Below are 16,982 nucleotides of genomic sequence, written 5' to 3' on the forward strand. Positions count from 1 at the left end.
GGGCTTTTCCAGGCAAAACCAGCGCCTCTTCCCTCCCCCGCGGACGGCGGAGAGCGGCGGGGTCCCGGGGAAGAGCGGAACCGCCGCGACCCTCGGGTCTTCCCCCACCGCCCGCGCCCTCCCCTCCCCACGGAGGGACGGAGGGAGGGACAGAGGGACGAAGGGAGGCGGCTCCAGGCCGGGGGGAGGAACTACAAGTCCCGTGAAGCCGCGCCGCCCGCCCGCCGCCGCGGGGCTATAAAAGGGGGAATGGCCCGGCAGCCGCAGTCGGAGCATCCCTGGCTGCGGCCGGGCCGCTCCCGAGCCCATCCCGCGCTCCCGCCCCGGCGCTCCCGGGGATATTCCCGCCGGGAGATGGGAGCGCGGCGATACCCGGAGCCCCGGAGCGGGCTGAGGCTCTGGAGGAGGAGGATGAGGAGGATGCCGCCGCTCCGCGCACCGGGGGAGCCGCAGCCCCGGGAGGGTTCGGGCGCTGCCGGCGGAGGTGGGTGCCCCGCTCGGCTCGGGGGGTGCGGGGGGTTCGGGGGGTCAGCACGGGGCTCCTCCGCCCCGCACTCGCTCCTGCGGGTCCCCCGGGGGTCCCGGCGCGGGGGGGGCTGCGCCGGGCGCTGCGGTCCCCTCGGTGCCCGCACCCGCTGTCGCTTCCCCCCCGGTGCCATCTCCTTTGTGTCCCCCCGGCCCTTCCCCTGCCCGGGGCTCCGGCCTGGGATGCTCCTGGTTCGGGGGTCCCGGCGAGCATGGGGGGAATTTTCCCCTCCTCTTCAAGGAAAGCCGTGTGGCCGCTGTTTTCCTTCGTTGTTTTCGGTATTTCTGGTGGGGTTTGGGGTTTATTTTTAGGGACCCACACACGGCTTTTCCCTTCCCTGCCGTGGGAATTCCTTCCCCAAAAGTCTCGCCCCGGGGCAGGTGCCCGGGCGGGGCCTCGGGCAGCGTCTGCAGCCCCTCGGAGCCCCGTCCCCTCCCCGCCGGGCTGTCCCCAAGCCCGGGGCGAGCCCGGAGCCGGCTCGGGGCTGGCGATCCGCGGGATCTGGGATGCACAAGAGCACTTTTGTGTGAATCCTGGAAAAACATGAATGACTCCCTTCTTTCGCTGCCTACAACAAAAAGACCACACCAGTCTAGACCTGCAACCAAGAGCACACACAGAAATTAGCGCTGTCTGCTGCCGGGGACCCGGCGTGGCCAGGGGAACTCCAGCCCGGGATCCCTCCGGAGTGCCAGGGATGCGTGTTTGGGGAAAGGATGTTTGAGGTTCCTTTGATAGAAACAAGAGGAGCTTTTATTGCCCGGACATTGTTGGTGCTGCTCGCTGCCGGCTCGGAATGTGTTTCCTCCGAAGGCTTTGAGGCTGCGGGAATTGCTCAGCTCTCGCTAATTGAGACATCTTTTTATAATCACGGGGGGAGGGAAGTGGGGGCAGAGCGTTGGTGACTCAGGCCTCGGGAAGAGGCTGCGTTTTGCTTTGCCCGGGGTTGTGGAGGGGAGATTCCAGCTGGGGAAGCAGAGCAGGGCTCCCAAGGCCACTGTCCCTCCCCGCTGGCAGCCAGGTGATGCTTTCAGGACGTCAAATTTCTCATTTCCCTGTAGAATTACGGGGGGGAAAAAAAAAAATCTTCCTGGTTCACCTCAATCCTTCCCGCAGGTGTGGGGAGTTAGAGCCCTGATGTGGAGACAATCGCTCCGTGCTCTCTTTTTCCAAGGCTTTCCTGCAAAACCAGCTGGATCTGCTCTTTCTATCAAGCTTTTTATTGAAGGTTACCAGGTGCTTTCCGTGCTCAGGTGTCCCCAAACAAAGGTTTGGGAGATGTGGCACCCCTCAAACTCCGTTTGATGTGGCAGTGATCGCCCCATTTGGGGCTGGGGCAGGGCAGCGGGGTCACTCTGGCTGTGGGAGTGTGGATCCTTTGGGAAGAGGCTTCCAGCTGAGGTGTGAAGGAGCTTTGTGAGCACAACGAGTGTGGAAAGAAACCCAAATCCCATTTTTTGTGCAGTCAGGAGGAGGAAAAGTCACCCTGTGGGCAGGAGCGTCCCTGTGGGGGTGTCTCCTGAGGAAGGAGGGATTTTGGGGAGGGCTGAGGTGTCTCCCAGGGCAGGAAGGATTTTGGGGAGGGCAGGGGGAGCAGGCTCTGGCGGGTACCTGCGGGCCTCAGGTGTTCTTTGCCAGGTTCAGTCCCAGGAGCTGCAGGTGCTTCTCCTGCCCAAGGGATTTGGGAGCGGGAATGTCCCAGCTCATCTGCTGAGCCAGGAATGCAGAGCTGTGGAGTCCAGCAGGATCCAGCAGAGACAGGGGAGATCCCAAATGGGCTCATCCCAGGCTTTGGGGTGCCGGCAGGACCCAGTCTGGAGGTGCTGAGCAGGGGCTGCTCCCTGTGGCTGAAGGATCCCCAGATGCCTCTGGAATGGCGGTGCTGGGTCTGGGAGCTGCTGGGGAATGCGGATTCACCCCTAAAGGGCTGGAGAATGAGGAATGCCCCGAGAGCCCGGCACAGTGGTGGCCACATGAGCCGAGCGGTGTCACCTGCGGTGTTTGAGGGGCAGCTCTGAGTTAAACTGGATTTTGGGGGGTTCAGGGGTCTCTAAGCTCAGGTGCCCCTTCACCTGCACCTGGCTGGGCTGGGCTCAGGGTTTCAGGTGCACAGAGGACTTGGGGGACTTTGAGACCCGGACTCTTTTTAGGATCCCTCTGCCTGGGACACCTGGACATCGCTGGCTCTGACCTGGCTCTTCCGAGGGCTGCGTTTCTCCATTCCCCTTGAGCCTGGTTTTAAATTTACCCAGCCCAGCAGCATCCCTTCTCCCTGGCGATTTTCAGCAGCAGCTGCCTCAGATCTGGACGCTTTTGGACTCCAGCTCCTCCATCTGGGAGCTCTCCTGGATTATAAACGATCAGAGCGCCTTAAATTTTCGGCAGATCAAAAGTTTTGGGCCACACCCGCCCCCTCCCTGTGGAGCCCCGGACAGCGGGGGGACAATGCCGGGAGCACAGTGCGGCTTCCTGGGGGCTCTGGGGGTTGTTTGAACTTTGAACAGAAAAGCAAAGCAACAAAAGAGAGGGCGAGGGGAGCGCAGGGCTCTGCCAGTGACCGCGGCCGGCCGGGGGCTGGAGCTGCTTTACAAAGGGTGCCCTTGTTCGGCGGGGCCGAGTCCAGCGGCAAAGATGGATTAAGAACAGAAATGAGGGGGCAAAAAAGTCCCCCGGGGTGGTGCAAACACGGCGTGGAAACGCTTTTATTGCCTCCCGTGACTGCCTGAGAAGCGCTGCTCGTTTCGGATGGAAGCTCTCAGCGCGGGATTGGGGTTTGCCGCCTCACGGGTCCCTGGGGACTCGCTGGCGCTCGGTGTCCTGCTCCCAGCCTGAGTTTAGAGCTGCAATTTTCCCATTTTTGGGTTTCCCCCCGCTCTGCGGCAGCACTGGAATTTGCAGGAAGCGCTTTCCTGGCGCGGCACCCAGAGGAAAAGCGGAGCGAGGGCGGTCGCGGCTGCTCCCAGCCCCGGTCCCTCTCTGGGTGTGATTCTTCCCCGGAGCTGATGAGGTGCGAAGCCCTCGGCCCCGGGGTTGCGCCGCTGCCGTGCCCTCAGAAGGGAGCATTTTTTAAATTCAATTGGCTGCTCCCTCTGCCAAGCCACAGATGTTTTTTGAGGGCTAAAACCTAAGCCTTTAAATAAATGTGTTTGATCCCTGGGTGGTTGTGCAGCTTTCCCGAGGAAAAAAATAAAGCTTGGAACGGGTTTTTGTGTTGGGAGCAAACGTCGTCTGCTCAGGCTGTTGGTAAAGCTGATTCCTCCGGGGTTTTATTCCTGCTTTTCCTCCCTGGGAGGGGATCAGAGCTGCGGGAAAACCTTCCCAGGTCTCTTGAAGGAGCAGGGGGGGCTCTGCTGGGTAAAGCTCAGCCTAAGGCAGCCTTGAGCCTCGCCAGGAACAGGATGGGATCAGCAGGGCCAAAGGGGTTTTGTGCCATACAGGAGCTTCAGGCTGGCTCTGCAGGGCTGCTCTGGGCCCCTGGAACGTGTCCTGCTCGGGGTCAGGTGGAGGAAGCTGCTTTGGGGCCTTGGTGTCACATTGTCCCCAGTCTGGGGTGTCCCGGCTGTCACTGGAGTTGGCTCAGCTGCTGCTCCTTTAAACTGCGCTCTCAGGCTGAAGTATTTAAGATTTTTGGAAGTTTCCCCTAAGTTTGTACGAGAAAAGGTATTTTTGGGGCGGGGGGTCCCGCTGGCAGGCGGGTGGTGCAGCCTGGGGCGCTTTAGGGCTGTAGGGTGGCTGCCCAGGGAGTCCCTGCTGCCCTGCCCTCCTCGTTCCCTGCAGGCAAAGCCCAGGCTGGCACCGGCCCAGGGCAGGGAAGGTGTCCCTGGAGGGACAGGAGCTGCTGCCAGCACTGGCACCTGGGCTGCCAGTGACACCAAGAGGCAGCTGCCTGTCCCTGAGGCCGGGAACTCCAGGAATTCCAGCTGCCAGGAGCTTCCCTGCGATCTCAGGCTCTGGAGAGCAGGTCCCTTCCCTGCTGGGGTGTTGGGATGAGCTCCAGGAGGTTTCCTCACAGCCAGCTCAGCCTTGGGCTTGGCTTAGCACCTGTTCCAGCACCTCCCGAGCAACTGGAGGGAATGAGGGATCCTCTGGGGTGCCAGTGGGACCAGCAGGGATTTGGGAATGGGGCAATGTTGGGATCTGAGCTGTGGTTCTGCTGGAGATGCTGCACTGCAGCCCCTGGGGTGGGGCAGGAGGAGGACTTGGCCACCAGTGGCCACTGGGAGGGAGTGGGAGCTGGATCCATCACCCTGGAGGGGGCTGGGATCTGTGGTGAAGCTTACCAGCCAAACTTCCACGGCTTTAAATCCTCTCTCTGGGCTGAGGGTGTGCGGAAAACGCCCCACGAGGCTGGGGAGGAGCAGCTGCTCACCTGGAAGTGCCCGGCAGGGCCCTCTCCAGCCGTTTTCCATGGAAATGCCACCCTCGACTGCGTGGCTGTGTCTGTGGGGACAGCAGCTCCTGCATCCCTGCCAGGGTGGTGGCACCCTGGGCCGTCAGTGCGTGTTTCATCCGTGTTCCTGGGATAATCCCTGTTTCCTACGGAGGCAGAGGGAGCTGGAGGCAGGAAAAGGTGGCTCATGGAAGCGGTACCTGGCTGTGGGAGGGAGCACAAGGACCAGGACACCTCCTGCTCACAGTCCCCTCAATAATCTGCCTGTGACCCTCATCCCACCTCTCCATTTATCCCAGTGGGATCTGTCGGATCTGCCCAGCCCAGGGCTGGGAGGGGGAGGGAGAAGCTTCCCAGCCCAGCAGCCTGGACAGGGAATAATGCTCCCCTTTTTATGGCTTCTTCAATTGTTCCTGAAAATCCTTTTTAAAAGGAGGAAAGTTCCTTCCTTCCTTTCAGCTCCCGGTATCTTGAAGAATTCACTCCATTGTGAGGCCAGGACAGAGACCCTTCTATGAGGGCTCTCCTCGCGCCCCCCTCCCCGCGCCCCCCTCCCACCCCATCCCAACAAGCCCCCATTCTCCTCTGAAGAGGGTCCCTCTGTCTAACGCCAAGTAACTCTTAAGGGTAGCATTTATCCCGGGGCACTCAGCTCACAAAGAGTGCTGGAGTGTCAAATAAACTCCCCGCAGCCTGCAAAGAGCAGAGGAAGAAAACACAAAACCCCCTTTCTTTCCACCCCTGCGGGGAAACAAATACGGACTTTGTGCCGGCGGCAGCGGCGCCCTAACGAGGCCTAACGGGGCTGTGGCGAGCGGGGTGGCCACGTGAGGGGCTCTGGGGGGACCTGGCACACGGCGAGGAAGCCAAAACGCCCCCAAAAACCCTCTGGCTGTCCCTGCTCCCGCTGCTGTCCCTGCTCCCGCTGCCCGCGCGTCCCAAACTTCCGCGGGTTGGTTTAGGGAGGAGCTGCTCCCGTGCTGGGCTCTCTGCCGGGGTTGTCACCAAGGTAAGGCCGTGCTCAGCCTTTGAGCCCTGCCCAGATCCTGGAAGGGCTCAGGTCGTGGTTTCCTGGTGGGAATTCAGCTTGGGAATTGTCGCCTCTCTGAGCGCCAGGGCTGCGTTTGCCGGAGTTGTGCTTCCCTGCGAGGGAACCGGTCCCTCTGTTCCCCGGATGGATTCAAGCAGGAATCCTGCGTGCCTGGGACCAGTCGTAAGCGAGGAACCGGCCAGTGCTCCCTGGGGACGTGGCCACCAGCGTGGCCAGCGCCTGTGCTGAGCAGCAGCAGGGAAGATGCAGCCGGGCCCCTCAATTTGGCACAATCCTGGCTCTGGGATGCTGGATTTGGGGATCTCTTGCAGCCCCATTCCGTGGGATGCGCTCAGGTGCCCCGAGGAGAGCAAGGACTGGGCACGGGGCCGTGCTGCAGTGCCCGAGGTCGCTCCTGTCCCTCACCTGACTCTTGTTTCCCACAGGTTTTGGCATTCCTGAGGGGACAGACGCCATCGGCCGCAGGAGCTGCTGGAATCTCCTCGTGCCAGCCGTGAGGACGCCCGAGCCTGACCGTGCCCAGGGCTGGGGCTCATCCCCTCCTCCAGGGAAAGGCTCCCGAGGCAGGATTTGTTCCTGGATGGTCCCTCTGCTCTGGGATCCCGAGCGCTGAGCCTCGGGTGGGATTTGGATGCTCCCTTCTGTCCGGAGCTGGGAATGGCACGGCCGGGAGGCTGCAGGCGCCTGCTGCTCCCAAAATCCCGTGGATTTACTGCTGTTGGCATCATCCTGGCGGGACTGGCGCTGATACAGGGAACCTCCCGAGGGACAGAGGTGGAAAAGCAGCACTTACAGCCCAAGGCTACAATTCCCTCTTTTTCTGGGCTGCTCTGAGCATCCTGGCCCTGGAGGAGGGAGGATTCCGTGCACTCCCGTGGGACAAATCCTGCTGCTCTGAGGTGAGTCAGGAATATGTATTTTTCCTTTTTTTTTTTTGAGCACCTTCCCATTGGACTTGTTGGAAAATGGGATATTTTCCCTGTCTCGAGGAAAACCATTCCCAATGCAATGAGCTGCTCTGAGGGAATGAGGGAGCAGAGAGGTTTGTTCTGCCAGCTGGACTGGCTGCTTTCATCAAAATACGGAATTTTTAGTGCTATTTCAGCTGGAAATCCCCAACAGGAGTTTCCTTCCTGGTGTTTTATTGCTGAGCAATGCATAAAAGGTTAAAGGCTGCAGCTTCCCGGGAGGTTTTCCTTCCTTTCCCTCGGGAATGGAACCCTGATGGTTTTCCACACTCCTAAGCCAGGGGTGGCAGAGGGGGGACCCTTGTCGGGGTCACTGGGGACAACGTGTGGCTCATCCTGAGGGGCTCCTGGTGGCTGCAGGGGAGGAGCCGAAAGGCTCCCTTTGGAGGAGAGGCTGCTGTGAGTCTGCTCAGGATGGAAAATCCATTTTCCTGCTGGAAAACGATGCCAGGCTTTGGATTTTGAGGGGACTTGTGCTGGTGTTGCCATCCGGGTGTGATGCTGGGAACAGCCTGGGGGAAGGAGGATGGAGCAGGAGGGTTTTTGGGTGGGGAATGAGCTGCTGTTGACCACAGATCCAGGAGGATCTGGTGTTTGCTCTTCCCAGCGGTGGCAAATGCAAACCTGGAGCTCAGAGTGGCTGAAGCAGCTCTGGGTTTCAGCCTCCGAGCGCTGCAGCATCCAGGTGTTGGAACAGAGCTGGGGTTTCTGTTTCCCTCCCTGTCGCTGCTGTTCCAGCTCAGTCCCTCCCCAATCCCTTGGGGTTTTCCCGTGATGATCCCATGAACGTACCAAGCCCTTGGCTTCATCCCTTTCCATCAGGAGTCTCCTGGCTCCCTGTGCTGTCCCTGCCTCTGCAGCGCAGGGAAGAGGAGGAGGAGGGATGAGATTTGTGCCCGTGACCTTGCTGCAGTTCCACATTTTCGGGCTGAGCTCTTTGGGCTGATTTAGGGCAGATTTTTATCCTGAGCTGCTGTAAAGCAGCCCAGCCCTCCCTGGCTCTGGGGCCGGGCTGATACTGGGGTTTGGGTTGGCTTTTTTGTATTTTTCCCTTTTTCTGAGGGATCTCCTGTGGTTTCTGGGTCCGTGGTACAGATGTTGGTGCTTGTGGTAGCTGAGAGTCCTGTCCTGGTGCTGCACTTCTTCCTGGAATGGTTTGGATTGGGAATCTTCAAGTTTATCTTGTTCCAACTCTGCTGTGATCAGGGACACCTTCCAGAGAACAGGATCCTGTCCAACCTGGCCTTGCAATCCTGCAGGGAGGATGAACTGAATCCGGCTGCAGAGATCCTCACCTGGAGCTGCAGGCTGGATCTTTATCAGGATCTTTATCAGGGCCTTCAGCAATCCCTTCTCAAGCCCTGGCTGTGACGTTTCCTTGTCACTGTTAATTTCTCGCTGCAGGTCGGTGCCCCGGGCACCCCAGAGCAGGATCTGTCCCAGTAAAACTCAGGGGTGCTCCAGGGAAGCCCAGGGCTGCTGAGGCCTGTGAGGTTTGGGCTCAGGGACACCCCATGTGCAGAAGGTTTTAGGGCCTCCCTGACCCTGCTCAGCCCCTTCCGTGGAATCACGGGATCGTTCCGCTTGGAAAAGCCCTCAAAGGTCCCAGAGTCAGACCGTTCCCGCAGCGCTGCCGAGGCCGCCACTGACCCGTGTCCCCAGTGGCACAGATCCCTTCGGAAGGGCGCCTTGGGATGGGGATCCCTGCTCAGAGGGCAGCTGGCTCCTGGGAATGAGGTGACCCCCTCTGGGCAGGGGGACGCTGGATCCCAGGTCCCACCGGGGCTCGGGAGCGCGCTCCAGGCGGGAAATGCGGGCTTCCAGCGGGCTTCCAGCGGGCTTCCAGCGGGCTTCCAGCGGGCTTCCAGCGGGCTTCCAGCGGGCTTCCAGCGGGCTTCCAGCGGGCTCGGGGATCTCTCCCGGGCTCGCGCTGACCCCTGGCGGCGGCAGCGGCAGCGCCTGCAGTGCCCGGCGGGGCCCGCAGGGGGCGCGCGGGGAGGGGGCCCGGGGTTCTGTGGGATCGCCGGGAATGGGATGGGATTGAAGGGACCCCAAAGCCCCTCCAGTGCCGCCCCTGCCGTGGGCAGGGACACCTTCCGCTATCCCAGGCTGCTCCAAGCCCCAGTGTCCAGCCTGGCCTTGGACACTTCCAGGGACCCAGGGGCAGCCAAGAATTCCTTCCCAGTATCCCATCCGTCGCTGCCCTCTGGCAGTGGGATGCCATTCCCCCTTGTCCTGTCACTCCATCCCTTGTCCATATCCCCTCATCAGCTCCTTTGGAGCTCCTTCAGGCGCTGGAAAGGGTTTTAAATGTTCCCCGGAGCCTTGTCTTGCCCAGGCTGAACATTCCCAGCTTTCCCTGCAGAGCAGAGCTGCTCCAGCCCCCTGCTCTCTGAGCTGAAAAAGCTGGGAAAAAGGTGTAAAAACCCCATGGAGCGGCCAATATCCTTGGGAGCAGCAGCTGAACCCCGCAGGGCTGCTCCAGACGAGGCGGGATATTGGGGAGCACCCATCCAGGCGGTGTTCGCTGTGCCAGCAGCCGCACGGGCCGGGTGCGGGGTGACCGCGGCTTCCAGCGAGCCCACGGCGCTGCCGGAGCCCCGTCCCGCGGCCGCTGGATGGCAGCGGAGCTCCGCGGCATTCCCGGCCCGCGGCATTCCCGGCCCGCGGCATTCCCGGCCCGGCCCTGCCTCCATTCCCCGCTCCCGCTCCGCTGGTGGCTTCCAGCGCCCGCCCGGAACGCTCCCACCCCGATGGGTGCCCGTGGGTGCCGCTCCCGGGCAAGGGCAATTCCCAACCTGCCGGGATGCCTGTGGAAGTCCAGACCCCAAACCAAGCGATTATTCAGGAGCTGGACTTGATCCTTGTGGGTCGCTTCCAGCTCTGGAGATTCCATGGTTCTGGAGAACCCCAGTCTGGTTCTTGACTCCCCGGGACCAGAGTGCCGAGGGAGTGAGAGGTGGGGCTGAGGAGAGAGCGGATCCGGGCTGATAAACGGGACACTGATGTTTGTGCCTTTGGCCAAAAGCCTGAGGCACTCGGGAAAACTGAAACCGTGTCTGGAATGCTGCTGATCCACGAGCGTGAGCTGGGAATGTGGGGTTTGGGGAGTGGGCACGGGGACAGGAGGACAGCGCGTGAGGTTTGCCTTGGGATGCCTCCAGCTCCTGATGGGATGGCTCAACGTGCTCCCTTCTCCCAAAGAAAAGCTTGGAAAGCTCCTACTCTGCCTCTCCCTTCCCCATTTGCTGTCCCCTCCCTTTTCCAGCTCCCCGGGGAGAGGAGGGATCGGGAGCCGACTCTGGCTCTGCTTCCACACGGCGGTGTCTGGGAATGGTGAATTATTGCAGGATAATCCCGCGCCTTTGGCTGCCTTGGAAGCACTTCCCGAGCAGTCCCAGACTCCTGGGCTGGCACTTCCCGAGCTGAAAGGTTTCCCTGTCCAGGCTCCTCCCGGGCCGCAGCCAAGGGCGAATTCCAGCGGCTCTACCAGCCCCGGGCTGGGTTTCCATGGTGAAGCCATTTGGCGTTTGCTCCGAAAAGCCGGGTTTTTGGGAAGTTTTTAGCTGGGAATGGCACAGTTTGTCCATCCCCGGGCTGCTGCCTGCAGGGAAAGAGCTGCTTGAGCCCAGCAGAGAGCTCTGAAAGGCCCCTGAGAGCCTCGGGGGCAGCCCAAGCTCTGTTCTCACGCTGCTCCGCGCTCCAGGAGTGCCCCCTGGCCCTGGGATGCTGGGATTTGTCCTGGGATCTGCTTTTCCTCACCCGGGAACTGTCCCAGCTCCTCTCCCAGCTCCTCCTGCTCGCTGTTACAGCCCACCCTAAACCCGGTTTATTTGATTTTCCGGGGTGCTGCTTCAGGCCCTGCTGTGTGAAAATCGAAGGGAGATGTCGATCCAGGGATTTTCCACCCAAGGAGTTGCAAGTTGCGCCTCCGAGGAAGTGAAGTTGGTGTGAGCTCGTCCCCTCCCAGCCTCGTGTGTGTCCCTGGGGGGGGGGGGGCAAAAATTTGGTGAAAAAGTGGATTTAGGCTCCCTGAGTGTCGCTCACCTGCCCTTATAACAAAAAGGAGGTTTTTGAGGTGATGTTTTTGCCCTTCCTGGGGTGCATCGGCCCGGCCAGGACATGTTCCGTGCCCTGGGAGCTGCGCTGCGCCCTTGGCCTCTGGAATGCTCTTTTCATTGATATTTTCTGGGAACAAAAAATGCCGCCTTTGTATCCACTGCCCCTTTCTTTGCCCACGCAGAAGGGGAGGGAGGAGAAAAAGCGCCTCAAATATTTCCTTGTAACAAAGGGCTGCGGGTGAATCTGGATCAGCCTCCCTGCTCCGTTTCAGGCCAAATCTCCGGGGTTTTCGGCGGAGAAATTAAAACACTGGAGCTTTCTCTTTTCTCCCGCAGAACAAACAGGAGCGGTTCCCACTTCCTCCCGCTCGTAAACAAAACCAGCCCGACGTCTCCAGGAGAAACTCTGCCAGGAGACTTTTCCTTCCTAATTGTTTGGTGTTTTCTCGGCTCTGATTAGTATTCGGGAGCGCCTGGCACGCGGGTGGGAAGTTTCAGGAACAGGCTGCGGATCTGGCTCCGAGCAAATCCTTCCCCTGCGTCCATCCCCTCCTGCCCGTCCCCTTCACCTTCTTCCTCCCTCCCCGGCCCTTCTCCTTTGTTTCCCGTCCTTCTTCCCGGGCTCACGGTGGCTTTTGGCCACCAAATGCGTGGCAGGGGTTGGAACTGCGTGATCCTGAAGGTCCCTTCCAAGCCAAACCATTCCATGGCCCCCGAAACTCCTGCTTTTCCCTTGGAAGCTTCGCTGCCCTTGCAGGAGCTGCTCCGAGGCTCTCAAGGCTTTCCATGCCCTGCAGTTCCTTTGCTTCCGGGCTTCTCCCTGCCCTTGGGAAGGAGCCTGGCCCGGCCTGGCTGCAGAGGGATTCCCTTTTCCATGAGGAAAGGGCAGGATCAGGTTTGGAAGTGCTCTGAAGGAATAAAGGATGCAAGGGATGGATTTGGGATGGAATTTGTTGTACCCTGAGATCTCCCCCTTCCCTGTCTCCAGTGAATCTGTGGAATGACGGAATCCTGGGAGTCCTGCTGGCCCCTGGCTCTGTCGTGGGACCATGACTCAGCCGAGTCCCTGGGGAAGCAGCCACTTGTTTTTTCCACCTCCAACATCCTTCCCAGGAGCCTGCGCCTGCTCCTGGCGTTCCTGCTGCCCTCATCCTGCTTTCTCGAGTCCCTCTGTGAGTCAGGGAAGCGTTTCCCACATCCCCGGCTTGTGGCTGCCTCTCCACGTGCAGCTCTGTGCCGGGCTCTGCTCTTGCATCATGTGCTGCAGATTAGGAAATGGGATCAGAAATATCCCGGGATGGGGACGGGGCGTGGGCAGGAGCAGGGACAAGGCGGATTTAAAGGGAATTGTGTGTTCCCAGGGCACCACTCTTCTGGCAGGGATGAGCCCAGCTTTTCCCTCTTCTTTTTGCCGGGATGAGCCCAGCTTTTCTGTCCTCTTTCTGCAGGAGGGCACTTGTGGGATAAAATAACTCCTTTGGGGTGGTTGGGAATGCTCCTCTGGGAAGTTTCGGGTGCATGTGGAGTGTGTATCCCACCTCCCCTGCAAGTGATGGCCCCAAATCCCTTCCAGCTGCTCCAGCCCTGCCAAATTCCCGATGCTGGGACCTCAGGATGCTGTTGTTCTGGGATCAGCACCAGAATCCTGTCTGGAACCAGTTTGTTGGGAGTCTGGGGCTCTCCTGGGAACGCTCGGCTCTGGCTCTGTGACTCAGCCTCAATTTCTTCATCCCATAAGCAACCACGGGGGCTCTGGCTGTTCTCACGCTTTCCCTGCCTCTTTTCCAAGGATTTTGGAAGCCACTGGGGCTGGAAACGCCTGTGGCCGGGCAGGTGAAGGGGCGTTTGTGTCCTTTTCACTGATCCCGAGGGGAAACTGAGTCTGTGAGGGGTGAAATAACCGATCCAAAGTCACACAGGAATGGTGGGAACTGATGGATTTGGATCCTTGGGGCTGGGAATGGCTGAGCTGAGCTGCAGGGAAAGGGATCCCAAGGAAAAGGTGCTGCAGGAGTTGTTTGGGGAGCAATTGCATGCCCAGCCACTTCCAGGCTGTTCCAGGGCAGGCTCTGAGCAGCTCCAGGCTGAGGTTCCTTTGGGATAAGAGGATATTATCCCGTTTTTACAGCAGGGAAGGGCGGCTCCCACGGCAAGCAGGGATTAGGGCTGGGATTTCCTAAAGCCTCCTGCTTAAGGAGAGTGGGACCCGCAGGTCCTTGAGTTCCTTAACAGCCCCTGTGTAAAATTCCTGGCCGGGATGGAATATTGAGCTCAGGATCTGTGGCATCCAGTGCATCCCAACTCTCCAGGACAAAACCACTGAGGCACCACAATGGTTGAGAATCCCTTCAAATATGTTTGGAGCACAGCTCCTTCCTCCTGGAGCTTTCCCTTGCGACATTCCAAAGTTTGCTTTCCTGATGGTTTTCCGCCCCCGCCGTGGGTGGGAGAGACCCGGGAGAAGCCACGGGATGGGGGTGATAAGCAAATCTTGGAAAACAAAGCTCAGGCAAATCCGTGGGCAGGTGGAGAGCAGCTTCCTCGGGGTGGGGAAGGAGCAGCTCTGGGTTTGGGGGATTTGGGGGGACCTGCACGGGGTGGGCGCTTTTTGGTCTCTTGGAGCTGTTGCTCAGCCCTTCTCTCCAGGTTGGAATTTTGTGGGTGCTGCTTTTGTGTTCCATGGGAAAATGCCCCTTTCCATGGGAAAACGCCCCTTTTCCCTGGCAGGACCGTAGTAGGATGTTTTCCGCAGCTGCTTTGTGGATTTAGGCAGATCCAACTGCCCCGAGTTGTTGGATCAAGGCTCTGTGTGAGCTTTATCACAAAGTAAACCTGGGATCAGGTTTTGGGACAGGGCTGGTTTTCCAGCTGTGTGGCTGCGGCTTCCCAGCTATTGCAGGCAGGGCTGAGGATGGGAATGGCCCAAGTTGTGATGTCTGAGGTGGGAGAGTTTGGTATTTCGGAGCTTTTGGGGCTGGGTGAGAGGCGGCAGCTGTTGTTGGATGGTTGGGAAGGACTCCCAGTTTATCCAGTTAAAAACCCAAAGGGGCTGGAGCAGAGGGTGGGAGCTGCCAGGGCTTTTCCTGGTCGGGCACTGGGATAAAGCTGCTCTGGAGCATTTTGTGCTGAGGGTTTTTGGTGTCCTTTGCAGCACTTGGGGAAGGAGCTCCATGCCGAGCCCCCCTGCTTGCCCAGAACTTCTCCGGGTGCTCCTAAACCTGGCTCTCTCCAAATCCCAAAACTCTTCTGGATGCTCCTAAACCTGGCTCTCTCCAAATCCCAAAACTCCTCAGGATGCTCCTAAACCCGGCTCTCTCCAAATCCCAAAACTCCTCAGGATGCTCCTAAACCTGGCTCTCTCCAAATCCCAAAGCTCCTTCCAGGAGGATTGGGCTGGACTGGGGAGCTGTTGGCATTTGCAGGACAGCAGGGAGCACTGCCAGGGGCTTTGGAAGCCCTGGCTGTGTTCCTCACCTCCAGCCCTGCTCCCTCAGCCCCATCCCCATGTGCCAGCGGGATCTCGGCTGCATCCAACTTCCCTGGAGCCCGGGATGAGGAGATTTTGGAAAAGCATCTGACAGGCCACTCCTTATTCCTTAAATTGAAGCCCGGGAGCATCGGGGTGGGAACGCTGGTGGGGAGAGGCTGGCTCAGTCTTGCCAGCCCAGGGCCAGGAGCAGCTGCTGGGAAGGAGCTGGGAAACCTCAAATGTTCCGTCCTGGTGGCGCTGGGAACGTCCAGGTCGGGAGCACGGAAAAGGGATTGCAGCAGGAATCCCCCTTGGAGCATCACCCGCTGTGGGTTCCTCCCGTGCTCGTCTCCCGCCCGGAGTGGGAGCAGCTCGACACCGCCTGCCCAGGGGCATTGCCTGGCTTAGTTTTATTTTTAACTCATCTCCTCCAGTCTGACCCCAAAACGGCCCCTGGGGGTTGATCCCCTGGGAGTGGTGGCTCGGGGCAGGTGGGGACGGGGGATTTTTGCGCTCCAGGGTTCCCTGTCCAGGTGTTTGTGCGGCTCCGCGGGAGCCCCGGCTCGTAAAGCGGCGCTCACGGAGGATTAAGGGGTAATCAAGGGGAAATCGCCGCTTCCCGCGGGTTATAAACAACTGCCGGGCTCTTTAACACCTTCCCTGAGCGCTCCCGGCCCTTCCCAGCGCATTCCTGGCCGTGGGATGCAGCCTCGGAGCCTGGATTCAGCACCCCTGGGATGGAGCTGCTGTGCCAGGGCTTCCAAAGCCTCCGGACACCTCGGGGGGACCGGGAGGGGCAGAGGGGCTCTGCCGGGGCTGTGCCCTCCCCGTGCCCTGCCCTTCCCTGGGGCTGCAGGAGATGCCGGGAGAGGCTTTAGGGGCTCAGCAAAGCCTCCAAGGGGTGAGGAACGTCTCGGGTTGGCCCCGTGCGATGGGGACCCAGCACTGGATGTTCTGCATCCATCGGGTCGGTGCAGAAGCAGCCCCTGCTCCAGCCGGGAATTCCCATGTCCCGGGAGATGGGAGCGGAAACATCCTGGGTTTGGGGCTTGTGGAGTTCGGGACACGGTGTGAGCCCTTCCTGCAGGGAGCTGGGCAGATCCCACTGGGACATTCCCTGTCTGGGATTTGGGACACGGTGTGAGCCCTTCCTGCAGGGAGCTGGGCAGATCCCACTGGGCCATTCCCTGTCTGGGATTTGGGACACGGTGTGAGCCCTTCCTGCAGGGAGCTGGGCAGATCCCACTGGGCCATTCCCTGTCTGGGATTTGGGACACGGTGTGAGCCCTTCCTGCAGGGAGCTGGGCAGATCCCACTGGGCCATTCCCTGTCTGGGATTTGGGACACGGTGTGAGCCCTTCCTGCAGGGAGCTGGGCAGATCCCACTGGGACATTCCCTGTCTGGAATTTGGGACACGGTGTGAGCCCTTCCTGCAGGGAGCTGGGCAGATCCCACCGGGATATTCCCTGTCTGGAATTTGGGACACGGTGTGAGCCCTTCCTGCAGGGAGCTGAGCTGATCCCACCAGGATATTCCCTGTCTGGGATTTGGGACACGGTGTGAGCCCTTCCTGCAGGGAGCTGAGCTGATCCCACCAGGATATTCCCTGTCTGGAATTTGGGACACGGTGTGAGCCCTTCCTGCAGGGAGCTGAGCTGATCCCACCAGGATATTCCCTGTCTGGAATTTGGGACACGGTGTGAGCCCTTCCTGCAGGGAGCTGAGCTGATCCCACCGGGATATTCCCTGTCTGGAATTTGGGACACGGTGTGAGCCCTTCCTGCAGGGAGCTGAGCTGATCCCACCAGGATATTCCCTGTCTGGGATTTGGGACACGGTGTGAGCCCTTCCTGCAGGGAGCTGAGCTGATCCCACTGGGCCATTCCCTGTCTGGGATTTGGGACACGGTGTGAGCCCTTCCTGCAGGGAGCTGAGCTGATCCCACTGGGACGTTCCCTGTCTGGAATTTGGGACACGGTGTGAGCCCTTCCTGCAGGGAGCTGAGCTGATCCCACCAGGATATTCCCTGTCTGGGATTTGGGACACGGTGTGAGCCCTTCCTGCAGGGAGCTGAGCTGATCCCACTGGGCCATTCCCTGTCTGGGATTTGGGACACGGTGTGAGCCCTTCCTGCAGGGAGCTGAGCTGATCCCACCGGGACGTTCCCTGTCTGGGATTTGGGACACGGTGTGAGCCCTTCCTGCAGGGAGCTGAGCTGATCCCACCAGGATATTCCCTGTCTGGGATTTGGGACACGGTGTGAGCCCTTCCTGCAGGGAGCTGAGCTGATCCCACCGGGACGTTCCCTGTCTGGGATTTGGGACACGGTGTGAGCCCTTCCTGCTGGCTGAGCTGATCCCACCGGGACGTTCCCTGTCTGGGATTTGGGACACGGTGTGAGCCCTTCCTGCTGGCTGAGCTGATCCCACCGGGCCATTCCCTGTTTACCTGCTGCTTCCCCAGCTCCGTTTCATCTCCCGTTGTGGAATTCCCCTGCAGTTCCCGCCTCCCCCGGC

General features: G+C 60.1%; 1 long non-coding RNA gene across 1 annotated transcript in view; it reads left to right on the forward strand.

Annotated features, from left to right (window-relative positions):
- Positions 1–254: 254 nt before the first annotated feature.
- The window catches only part of LOC125335926, a 41,422-nt gene continuing 24,694 nt past the window's right edge, over positions 255–16,982 (forward strand). The window contains exons 1-2 of the long non-coding RNA XR_007207590.1: positions 255–484; positions 6,393–6,866. This is a non-coding gene — a long non-coding RNA (uncharacterized LOC125335926). The remainder of the gene's footprint in view (positions 485–6,392; positions 6,867–16,982) is intronic.

Source organism: Corvus hawaiiensis, chromosome 19, assembly GCF_020740725.1.
Source record: "Corvus hawaiiensis isolate bCorHaw1 chromosome 19, bCorHaw1.pri.cur, whole genome shotgun sequence".
NCBI classification, from domain to species: Eukaryota; Metazoa; Chordata; class Aves; order Passeriformes; family Corvidae; genus Corvus; species Corvus hawaiiensis.